Below are 12,941 nucleotides of genomic sequence, written 5' to 3'. Positions count from 1 at the left end.
TCGGCCGAAATATGGAAGTTTATGTGGATGATATGCTCGTGAAAAGCAGGTCTTCCGGGAATCACGTCACCGACCTCGAACAAACCTTTGGTGCTCTTCGAAAGTATAGAATGAAGCTGAACCCAACCAAATGCGCCTTTGGGGTGACCTCGGGAAGTTCCTGGGCTTCATGGTATCAGGGCGCGGGATCGAGGCCAATCCGGAGAAAATCCGCGCCATCCAAGATATGACTGCCCCGAGATCGATCAAAGAGGTTCAGTGCCTCACAGGAAGAGTTGCGGCTCTTAATCGCTTTGTCGCAAGGTCGGCCGAGCGATGTCTGCCCTTCTTTCAAACTCTCAAACAGCCGAAAAACTTCTGTTGGACCCCTGAATGCCAACAGGCATTCGAAGAATTGAAAGGCTATCTTGGCTCACCCCCACTGCTGGCAAAGCCCGAGCCCAAAGAGGAATTATTTTTGTACCTGGCAGTCTCTCCCACGGCCCTGGCAGCCGTCCTTGTTAAGGAGGAAATGAAAGTCCAGCGATCGGTCTACTACATTAGTCGCGTGTTGAGGGACGCCGAGACCAGGTATGCTAAATTAGAAAAACTGACCTACGCCTTGTTGATTGCAGCTCGGAGACTCCGACCTTACTTTCAAGGGCACACGGTGACGTTACTCACCGACCAACCGATCAAGGCGGTTTTACACCGAGCTGATATCTCCGGAAGAATGGCGAAATGGGCCATCGAGCTTACAGAATTCGACATCAACTACAAGCCTAGACCGGCAATAAAAGCCCAAGTGTTGGCAGATTTCATAGTGGAATACACCATCCCCGAGGAGGCTGAACCTGAGCAAAACAAAATTGATGACCTGAGTACTCAGCCGAACTCCCCCGACGAAGAAGCCAGTTCGTCCGATAACTGTTGGACCCTCCATGTGGACGGATCGTCCAACATGGCAGGCGCGGGTGCTGGCCTGATCTTGACCAGCCCGGAGGGAGTCGTTGCGGAGTACGCTCTGCGTTTTGAATTTTCCGCAACGAACAATGGAGCAGAGTATGAAGCTCTGATCGTAGGATTGAGGATCGCTAAGGAGCTTGGAATAGGTCAACTCCGGGTGCACAGCGACTCCCAACTGGTGGTGGGGCAGGTCAGTGGGAGCTTTGAAGCACGGGAGGACAGTATGGCCAAATATCTCGAAAAGGTGAAGGAGTTCATCCCTGCCTTTAACAATTTCGACATCAGGCAAATTTCGAGGTCGGAGAACATTAGAGCCGATCTTCTCTCCAAACTGGCGACATCGATTCCGGCCGAATTGCCAAAGGCGTCCTCTTTGAAGTTTTAAAACACCGAGTACGGAAGAACCGCGACTCGTAATGGAGATCGACCACGAGCCCAGCTGGGTCGACCCGCTAATAACCTATCTTAGAGATGGGATTCTCCCCCAGGATGCGAAAGAGCCCGGAAACTCCAAAATCAAGCCTCCCGGTACATCCTTTATGAGGGCAAATTATACAAAAGATCGTACTCCTGCCTCTCTTGAGATGCCTCCGATCCTCCGAAGCTGACTACGCTCTATGGGAAGTGCACGAGGGAGCTGCGGAAGCCATTTAGGTGCCAGGTCTCTATCCCACAAGCTACTCCGCCAAGGGTATTACTGGCCAACCATGCACCAAGATTCAATTGAATATGTCAAAAAGTATGATCGATGCAGAGGTACGCCAACGTCCAGAGACAACCTGCTACCGAGCTTACACCCTTGAGCGCCCTATGGCCTTTTGCGCAATGGGGAATGGATATTCTTGGCCCCTTTCCCATGACGTCTGGTCAAAGGAAATTCTTCCTTGTAGCGATCGACTACTTCACCAAATGGGTCGAGGCCGAGCCACTAGCCAAAATCACAGAAGCAAAAGTGCAGGATTTCGTCTGGAAAATCGATCGTGTGCAGGTTCGGTTTGCCTAGAACCCTCATCACTGATAATGGACGGCAATTCGCGGGAGCCAGATTTGCTGAATTCTGTGAAGACTAAACATCTCCCACAAATTCACATCAGTGGCCCATCCCCAAGCGAACGGCGAAGCCGAGGTAACAAACAGAACCCTTTTGCAGGGGATTAAGACCAGGCTCGAAAGAGCAAAAGAACTTGGACGGACGAACTTTATCATGTACTATGGCTTATCGGACCACCCAGAGATTGCCTACAGGAGAGACTCCCTTTGCTCTAGCCTTTGGTACGGAAGCCGTCATCCCGATCGAGCTTAAACTCCCGTCGGCACGAGTCGTGGCATTCGACGAACCCCAAAACGCGCAAAGTCTCAGAGCCAACCTCGACCTACTGGAAGAAAGGCGGGAGATTGCTCAGGTTCGGATGGCAGCCTACAGACAGAAAGTTGTCCCGATATTACAATGCCTGAGTGAAGAACAAGGCATTCAAAGCAGGGGATCTAGTGCTCCGGCGAGCTGCTGTCTCACAACCTCAGGACCAGGGAAGCTTGCCCCGAACTGGGAGGGACCTTATGAGGTCAAGAAGTAGTCCGACCTGGAACTTATTATCTCAGGAACTCGGGGAGCTGACCTCCCCGACCGTGGAGCTCAGAAAACTTGTGGATGTACTACCAGTGATTCGTCCTGACCAAAAAAAAAATGCGTGCCCATTTGTATTAGGACAATTCAAGCAGACGGTATCAAAAACGAGAGGGCAACCTTATAAAAGTCGAAGGCCCGGTTCTCTAGACCGGATGGGGGGAGAGGCCTTACAACGCCCTAATGTGCCCCCACAGCCCTGTTAGGGACAGGAGGAGAACCTCGTCCCTAACTTGAGCAAAGTCGAAGGTCCGGTTCTTTTAGATCGGATGGGGGGAGAGGCCTTGCAACGCCATATGTGCCCCCCAGCCCTGTTAGGGACAGGAGGAGAACCTCGCCCTAACTTGAGCAAAGTCGAAGGCCCGGTTCTTTTAGACCGATGGGGGGAGAGGCCTTGCAACGCCCATATGTGCCCCCGCAGCACTGTTAGGGACAGGAGGAGAACCTCGCCCTAACTTGAGCAAAGTCGAAGGCCCGATTCTTTAGACCGGATGGGGGGAGAGGCCTTGCAACGCCCATATGTGCCCCCGCAGCCCTGTTAGGGACAGGAGGAGAACCTCGCCCTAACTTGAGCAAAGTTCGAAGGCCCGTTCTTTTAGACCGGATGGAGGGAGAGGCCTTGCAACGCCCTTATGTGCCCCACAGCCCTGTCAGGAACAGGAGGAGAACCTCGTCCTGACATGAGCAAAGTGGAAGACCGGACTCCTACGGGAGTCGGGTTCCTACGCAAGAAGACTTCACCCGGACTCCTACGGGAGCCGGGTTCCACCGCAAAAAAAAAAAAAAAAAAAAAGACTTCGCCCGGACTCCTACGGGAGCCGGGTCCCTATGCAAGAAGACTTCGCCCGGACTCCTACGGGAGCGGGTTCCCCGCCAAGAAACTTCAGCCGGACTCCTACGGGAGCCGGGTTCCGCCGCCAAGAAACTTCACCCGGACTCCTACGGGAGCCGGGTTCGCCGCCAAGAAACCTTCGCCCGGACTCCAACGGGAGCCGGGCCCGCCATCGACACAACAAAGGCTTCCCCGGACTCCACGGGAGCCGGGCTCACCACAACACAGCTACAGGACAACTCCACCCGACTTCTACGGAAGCCAGGCTTTATTTCGCTTTATTGAGACTTTGCCCAGACTTTACAGATCCGAGCTACTCCAACTCCGGAGGGCTTCTCCGTTCGGACTATCAAGGGAGCCGAACTTAGCCTCGACTTCAGCCAAGCAAACCTGACAAGTGGTATCTCCGAACGACATAAAAGCTGAAAAGGAGCTCGGCGAATGACGACCCCACATGAGCTGAAAAGGATCGCCGACGATTCTGGAACGACGTAACACAGACAAAGAGAAGGAAAGGAAAATGAAGGAGTTCGGCGACAACTATTCAACACAAGATGCAAAAAGGTACTGAAATCACTTTTTGTTTAACAGAAGACACATTACAGGACCCGATGGGTCAGGAAAAAAAAGAAGATACACGTCATCCAAGTGTCGCGAGCACGTTCGGGCAGGACGAACCGGAGACCGCTCCGAGCTACGAACTCCGTCTCTATCCTTCTCAGTCGCATTCTCCAGTGCGTGTAACAGCTCTCGCCCATATCGCCTCATTCTGTTCCCAAGTCCCAACCTTAGCGGGAAAGGGGTGGGATAGATCCCCGGAGGCGGAGGGGGCAACGACGGCCGCCACCCGAGACGCTCCGGCAAGGTCGGCATGCGTTACTTCCACCGTCCCCGCAACAAGTTCTACTGCCCCACCTCACACCGACCGCCTCTGGTCTCTCGACCCCGACGGCGTCAAGGATCCCGTCATGGCTTATGACGTCTATTCTGCCCTCTTGACCGGTATCACCCCGCCTTGCTCTCCGAGATTCGCGGGCAGAATAACTTCCCGACCGCCCCCGTTATTAAACCCCTGTTGTTGAAGGGATTCTTCCTTGAGCTCCCTCTAGAACGACGGAAATTCTCACCGGTCGCCATTCTCCTCCTCACCTTCCTCCAAACCTAAAAATTCCCTCAAGAACAGCCCCCCGAGTAGAGAGCACGGTGTGAGGGAAGGAGACAGGGACTGGGGCGAGAGAAGCAGGACTCTCAGATGAAAGGGCAGCGCCAGGATGAAACCACGAAGGGACTGAGGGGTTTAAATAGCTGATGGATCCTGGCGCAGTTATGGCGGCGGGTATTCCAGGGCCAACTGGTGTGTGCCACGTGGTGCGCTTATCCCCTTCACCGCCACCGAGGGTTGACCGCTCACGAATTCCCGCAGGGTGATGCTTGGGATCGCATTTCAACGGGGGTTCCGAAAAGACTTTTCAAGTCACCTTCACCGAAAAACGGACTCTGACGTGCGCGCATTAAATGGGGGCGGCAGTGCGCAAGGTTCGAAGGGGCGATTCCGGCTGCGCACATCTCTCTCTGTGTGTACTTCCTTCGCTTGAAATTCAAACTCGGAAGTAGGGGGACTGATGTTGGGTTATAAAATACCTGCAGTCAAATTCGACAGCAGAACGGCTCCGCCCGGACTCCTACGGGAGCCGGGCTCCACCATCGACAGCAGAACGGCTCCGCCCGGACTCCTACGGGAGCCGGGCTCCATCATCGACAGCAGAACGGCTCCGCCCGGACTCCTACGGGAGCCGGGCTCCACCATCGACAGCAGAACGGCTCTGCCCGGACTCCTACGGGAGCCGGGTTCCGCCGCCAAGAAGGCTTCGCCCGGACTCCTACGGGAGCCGGGTTCCACCGCCAAGAAGACTTCGCCCGAACTCTCACGGGAGCCGGGTTCCGCCGCAAAAAAGACTTCACCCGGACTCCCACGGGAGCCGAGCTCTACCGTCAACATCAGCTACAGGACAACTCCACCCGGACTTCTACGGAAGCCAGGCTTTATTTATGACTTTGATTGCAGAAAAACTTTGCCCCGACTCTTACGAGAACCGAGCTACTCCAACTCCCGGAGGGCTTCTCCGTTCGGACTATCAAGGGAGCCAAACTTAGCCCCGACTTCAGCAGAAAAAAAAAAAAATTCAAGCAAACCTGACAAGTGGGTATCTCCGAACGGCATAAAAGCCGAAAAGGAGCTCGGTGAATGACGACCCCACATGAGCTGAAAAGGTCGCCGATGACCTTGGAACGACGTAACACAGACAAAGAGAAGGAAAGGAAAATGAAGAAGTTCGGCAGATAACTATTTAACACAAGATGCAAACAAGGTACTGAAATCACTTTTTCATTTAACAGAAGTACACGTTACAGGACCCGGTGGGTCAGGAAAAAAAAAAAAAAGAAGATACACGTCATCGCAAGTCTCGCGAGCACGGTTCGGGCAGGACGAACCGGAGACCGCTCCGAGCTACGAACTCCGTCTCTATCCTTCTCAGTCGCATTCTCCAGTGCGTGTAACAGCTCTCGCCCATATCGCCTCATTCTGTTCCCGAAGTCCCAACCTTAGCGGGAAAGGGGTGGGATAGATCCCCGGAGGCGGAGGGGGCAACGACGGCCGCCACCCGAGACGCTCCGGCAAGGTCGGCATGCGTTACTTCCACCGTCCCCGCAACAAGTTCTACTGCCCCACCGTCGACACCGACCGCCTCTGGTCTCTCGACCCCGACGGCGTCAAGGATCCCGTCATGGCTTATGACGGCTATTCTGCCCTCTTGACCGGTATCACCCCGCCTTGCTACTCCGAGATTCGCGGGCAGAATAACTTCACCGACCGCCCCCGTTATTAAACCCCTGTTGTTGAAGGGATTCTTCCTTGAGCTCCCTTTAGAACGACGGAAATTCTCACCGGCCGCCATTCTCCTCCTCACCTTCCTCCAAACCTTAAAAATTCCCTCAAGAACAGCCCCCCGAGTAGAGAGCACGGTGTGAGGGAAGGAGACAGGGACTGGGGCGAGAGAAGCAGGACTCTCAGATGAAAGGGCAGCGCCAGGATGAAACCACGAAGGGACTGAGGGGTTTAAATAGCTGATGGATCCTGGCGCAGTTATGGCGGCGGGTATTCCAGGGCCAACTGGTGTGTGCCACGTGGTGCGCTTATCCCCTTCACCGCCACCGAGGGTTGACCGCTCACGAATTCCCGCAGGGTGATGCTTGGGATCGCATTTCAACGGGGGTTCCGAAAAGACTTTTCAAGTCACCTTCACCGAAAAACGGACTCTGACGTGCGCGCATTAAATGGGGGCGGCAGTGCGCAAGGTTCGAAGGGGCGATTCCGGCTGCGCACATCTCTCTCTGTGTGTACTTCCTTCGCTTGAAATTCAAACTCGGAAGTAGGGGGACTGATGTTGGGTTATAAAATACCTGCAGTCAAATTCGACAGCAGAACGGCTCCGCCCGGACTCCTACGGGAGCCGGGCTCCACCATCGACAGCAGAACGGCTCCGCCCGGACTCCTACGGGAGCCGGGCTCCATCATCGACAGCAGAACGGCTCCGCCCGGACTCCTACGGGAGCCGGGCTCCACCATCGACAGCAGAACGGCTCTGCCCGGACTCCTACGGGAGCCGGGCTCCATCATCGACAGCAGAACGGCTCCGCTCGGACTCCTACGGGAGCCGGGCTCTGCCATCGACAGCAGGGCGGCTCCGTCCGGATCCCTACGGGAGCCAAGCTCCGACCTCAGTCTCCGACCTCAGTATCAGCTGCTGGAGCCAGACTCCACCTACGACCTCGACCGAAAGGGGGACTCCTCCCGGACTCCTACAAAGGCCGAACTCCGACCACTGTCGAGCCTCGATCAACAAATCCGCTTCCCTTGGCAGATCACGATAACAACCATGATCCTGTTCCACTTCCTGTAGCGGATTTCGTGCGGCTCCATCACCCCCTGCGGCGGACCCATTACTCTCTGACAGGCTGTGTCAACAGCTATGATGCTGCTCCGCTCCCTGCGGCAGGTGCTGCACGATCCCACTACTCGCTGACAACTAGCGGCAACGGACGCCGCTCCACTACCTGCAACAGGCCCTACGTGGCGGGCTATGACGATGGCCACGTGTCTGCTCCACTATCTTTCGCAATCAATTCCCCTGATCATGGGCGGCCCACTACCAGGCGGTTACAAACGTCGCCATCAATCCGTTGCCTCCTCCGCCTATAAAAGGGGGATCCAGATACGTTATTCTTTAAGCTCCTTTTCCTTATCTCAAAACTCTGCTAAATTCTCCGTTCGAGCACTCCATTCTTGTTGAGGCAGAAAACTGACTTGAGCGTCGGAGGGTCTTGCCGGAGCAACCCCACCTCCGGTTTAGACTTCCCTTGCAGGTCCCGACGGTGACCGCGGCTTCCCCGACTCCAGCTTCTCCGGCGCAAGCGGATTTTTGCACCAACAGGTTATTTCCAAGTGTAATAGATGTTGTATCACTTATGTCCGCATAATTCTTGTCCTGCTAAAGCTTAATTACCTCATGTTGAGATAACCATTTTACATTGGAAGCTTTGTGATCCAACGGATTGAAACCATTGAACTCCTATCCTACTTGGCATCTGGCAAAGAGAACATAATTCAGGTGAGGAAAAAGGTTTTGGAAACCAAGAAACAGCTTGGTAGATGAGATTTAAAAACATTGCCTGAGGCTACACGATAAAGGGGTGGGAATGCTTAATTGTTAAACCTATTTAACTTATTTCAACCTGTCGTAAATTGGATTAGATTACTTGTTTCATGAAATGGTCAGGTTCGGGAGTGGATTTTTGGCATATTTGATATACAACTTAGATTTAGTTGACAGTTTTTTGATGCATCATGTATCCAACCCGATCTGTATCTATTCCGACCTGGTCTGATTGCTAAATGTGGCAATATGAGTTAGCCTTCTGCCTGGCAACACCACAATGGCCATTTGCAAAACTAGCCAATTTGATGCACTACTTTCACCAATTTAGGTGGCTTCAAAACATGTAGGACATGCGCTAATGCACATCATTTAACTAAAGAGTTATCACTGTGGCTTTTCAAGTGGAGTCAATCGGGAGGTTTGCCCTGCCTTAGTACAACATTTACAACAGAATAGAACCAGGGCTTTTCCCCATCAACGTGGGATTGGAGTAGATGGAAAGGACAACCCTATTGGTAAGGTTCCAAAGTTGGACCCTTTTTTCCGGGAATGGGTCAACTTAGAGAACTTGTATCGTATACTTCAGCCTCTATCATCCACTACTATTTTGACGTACCTTTCATTGACTGTAGATTAGTGGCTGCTCCAAGCCTCTAACTGTACCCTTAAGTGAACCATTAGACTAAACATTGTAGAGTGCATCCATTTTGATGTATCTGGGAAATGTGAAAAATTGGGACTTTTAGGTCATGCTAGGAGATAAACATTCCTTCACCAATTTAACTCCCGTATGCCTTAAAGTTCTTCGAGCCCACAAAAGCCTAAGTGGAGAGCGAGCTCCTTAATTGGCAGTGTGAAGTCAATAAAGGATCGCGGCCTGGTGGACCTGGGGGTTGGTCTTTGTGCACTGACCGCAAAACTAGAGCAGGTGGCACATTAAAATCCTTCCACTCAGAGAGGGAAGAGAGAGATCGGCAAGGAGGAAGAAGACGGGGAGAGATCTCCATCCAGAGGAGATGGCAAAGCCTCTCACCGACTCCATGCTGAAGAGGAGTCTGATCTCAGTGGCACTGCTGCTCCTCTTTGCCTCAAAGACGAGCATTGGAGGGGAGGTGATGTTGGAGGTGGGATGCTCTGGGAAATTGAGGGACTGCCTCTTGGAGAAAGGAGAGATGGAGATGGACTCAGAGACCAACAGAAGACTACTTTGGGCTGCCCAAAAGAAGTACATCAGCTATGGGGCTCTCAAGGGGGATGTGGTGCCTTGCAACAAGCCTGGGGTGCCCTACTACAACTGCCGTGCCCTACCCAAGGCCAGTCCCTACAGCAGGGGGTGCCAAGCCATCTCTGAGTGTAGGGGAGGATAGATCTAATGGTGCATTAGAGAAACAGAGGGATTGGAATCTCATGTGCTCTTTTAATTTGTTTGGAATGTAATAAGTTATTGTAGCAGTATACTCATGCTTATATTGTTTTTCACAAAAATGTTGCTTATATTATTTTTAAGTTTGCTTTGCAGATAAAAAGTCGAGCTTGGACTTTTTGAAATCTGGGTTTGGATAACTTTTTGGATGGTGGATTCAATTCATGACCCTTGGTGCGTTGTGCTGGCATTGTCTGAGTGGAATGGAGCACAGCTGTTTGCAAAGAGAGATTCCTTTCTTCACCCAAAAGAGAGAGGATGGTATGGTGCTAATCAATCACACTGCTTAGCCAATCCTGGCAAATTTCATATCCAGGCAAAGGAAAGGCACCCATGGGACAGGTATCCATCTAAGCATGTGAGCCTTCAAACCAGATGTAGCTGGATGCCACTTGCAATTACAATTCATTAATTTGTGTGGTCACATCGTTATTTTGAACTTCAAACCTGGTTAAATTAATGGCAAAACTCAGCTGTGTTTCACAAGATCAATCAATATTTTGTCTATAAACTTATATGGATTGTGTCCCCAAAGATCCATCAGATTAAAGTGGAAATTGTTGTAGTTTTCGAAGGATTACTGAATGCGTGGTTGTGCGTCTAATTTGTTTTGGTTTTCAATGAAATGCCTAAATATGTAGGTTCAATGGCTTGGCTTGGTATTTATGTATTCCTTCTAGCATACTTTGTCATTTGAACCTTTCAAAATCTTCTTGTTTGAGGATTTTGGCGACTGCTGGGTTTTAAAATGAGCCAGGCTGGCCTACTAAGTGCTTCGAAAGTTGAGGTATAATTGAACCAAGCTTGAACAAACCTGGGTCTGATTGAGCTTGGTTTGAAATTAATTTCAAGCTTGAAATTTGGGATCATGCATGATTTATTTACCACTATTCCGATCTTGATTCAAGCTGAATTTCAAATCAAGCCAAACATGAACCTAACTGACCAACTCAAACATCCTAAGTTGAGTTAGAAATCAGTTCAAGCTTGAACCGAGTTCATTTTGAACTTGATTCAAGCTCAAAAATTTGCATAAACATTCAAGCATGAGGACTATTAAATCTAAGATCCAATAACCACTATCTTAATTTATATGAAATGTATCATTTCGAGCTTAATTGAGCAGAGCTCGATCAAGCTGGATCTATTTTTATCTCGACTCGAAATTAATTTCAAGCTTGTATGACTTATTTAAGCTTGGTCCATTTATGTAACTTCGAACCAAGCCTGAACCCAACTCTTTTTTATTTTATTTTATTATTTTTGAGCCGAGAAAGAGCTGAACTCAAACTTTTGCAGGGCCTACTCAAAAGACCTTACCTGTAAATTCAAGATAGTATCATCCCCAAATTTTATGCAAAATGACTTGAGATGGAGTTGAGACTGCTATGGTTTTAAGTTTAGCATAGTTTTAGGTTAGGCTGGACTCATAATAGAAAAGTGCAAGGGGCTAAGAGGAGACTCTAAGAATTTCATGAAATCCACTACAAGAAAAAATGTAGTTTATAATTTATTAAAAATATATATCAAATTCCTATGTATAGCTTTCCCTATTTACAAACCAAAAATAATCCCAAAATCAACTAGGAACTCCGATAACAATATGGCTCTTAACTGAACCGAAAAAAACCACAATATGGCTCTTACTAAATTGACTAAAACTCAAGAATCTCTGTTTTGAAACTTCAAGCCAACTTTTGACCTTTATACGACCAGATTATCTAGAACTCATAGTAAAAAACTCATAGCACCCAGAATTAGTTTTGAAACAACTACTCTCACGTCCAAATGTATAACTGAAATTATGCCTCCGAAAAGGCAGCTGACTCCAAAGGCCCGAGAGTTCAAAAAAATTCTAATTCTAATTCTAATAGAAAGTTTAATCGACATCATCAGGCCTCACGTTTTAGTCTGGACTTAATATGGGCCTACCATATCATGGTGCATGAATTAACAAGCGTTATTTCTAGTTCCTGGTCCTACTTGCAAGTAAAAACGATGTCATAGATATTTATTAAATGTTATACATTGTTACATTTAAAAAATTTGTATTCTTGTGATATTTTGTGCTCACAGAAAATAATGATCATGGTGTTTTACTTACGTCCATTTCTAAAGATTGCATGAACTTTAATGTGACATATGTTTGGTGTGAAAATTAGATAACAATATTACTACTTCTTGAAATACTTCAATTTCCTATTCCTAAAATAAATGAAAGCAAGATTTTGTTGGTTGCACTTTTTTAGAAGTCATGAGATGGTTTTTAAAAGTAGGAAACAGAAGTAGTAGTGTCAAACTTATCTTGTCTTGGTTTCTATATTTCTGCTTTTAAAAATAGGAAACAAGAAAATGCCAAACAAGCCCTATGCTTTATCCCGTAAGTATTTTATTTTTCTTTTAACTTCAGTTAGATTTCTTGGCCTAATGGAGAACTTTTGCATCGCAATTTGAGGAGAGGATCCTCAGCCTACAAGATTCGTCTTTCTTTATAGGTGTCACAAGTATCTAGTTCTACCCTATCTTTAGGTGAGTTTTGTTTTGTTTTCTTTTATATATTTTCATAATTTTCTATGTGTTTTTATGTTATGAAAACCAACATTAATTGTATTATGATGGAGCAAGCCGATCAAGTTCACTTAAAGCAGCATAATCCAGTCACGTTACATTAAGGAATTGTTTGGAGTTCTGTGATTGCAGCAATATATTGTTCAAGTTGCAGATGCAGTCCAATCCACTTGTTTAGATATCTACAATTTAAATTCTTGTAAATTGAGTTGCTCATTGGGCTGCAACTTGGAGTAATTTTGTAATAGATCAACTTGTAGTCAAAATAGTCACCAGACAAGTTATAACTCTCAAGTAGATATCCTAATCTAAAAATACAAAAAGATCTTCTCTCCTCCGTTTCTCCTATCATCCCCCGCCATCACTCTTGAGTCCTTTTGGTCCAAAATCTTTGATGCCGCTGCTGACCTTACCATCTTTTAAGTGGCCCACAACCACCTCCTTTGCCTCAAACTTCTTCACACCGCCCTCCTCCTCTTTCACTATTATCGAGCACCTCTGCCCCTCTCCCTCACCTTCACTATCTTTCTCAAGACTTGTACCGTCACTTGCTCCCTCACTATAGACACCTAGGCCTATGCCCAAACTCTTTCAATCAGTAGCTTCCGCACCAACCTCCTCATATAGAACACCCATATCTCCATATACAGCTAGTGCCTTGACCTAGCATATGCTCACAAAATATTCAACAAAATATATATCAGGGACATCTTTCTATTTCCCAAGCTCTCCTCTAAATACAAAAAATATATTTTCCAATAAGTCAATTACTACAACTTAAGTTGCACTGCCACTTATACTATTGTGTAACTCCAACTATGGAGCTCCAAA

The 12,941-nt window shown here is 48.6% G+C and overlaps 1 protein-coding gene across 2 annotated transcripts in view; it reads left to right on the top strand.

Annotated features, from left to right (window-relative positions):
* LOC105038878 (heat stress transcription factor A-5) overlaps positions 1-10,146 on the top strand; it is a 22,069-nt gene extending 11,923 nt beyond the window's left edge. For both annotated transcript variants that reach the window (XR_012143210.1, XR_003799858.2), the window contains one exon: positions 9,639-10,146. The gene's annotated coding sequence lies outside the window, so the exon portion shown is untranslated. The remainder of the gene's footprint in view (positions 1-9,638) is intronic.
* Positions 10,147-12,941: the final 2,795 nt, after the last annotated feature.

This window comes from Elaeis guineensis, chromosome 1 (genome assembly GCF_000442705.2).
Source record: "Elaeis guineensis isolate ETL-2024a chromosome 1, EG11, whole genome shotgun sequence".
In the NCBI taxonomy this organism is placed as follows: domain Eukaryota; kingdom Viridiplantae; phylum Streptophyta; class Magnoliopsida; order Arecales; family Arecaceae; genus Elaeis; species Elaeis guineensis.
This window is presented reverse-complemented; position numbering and strand designations above follow the sequence as displayed.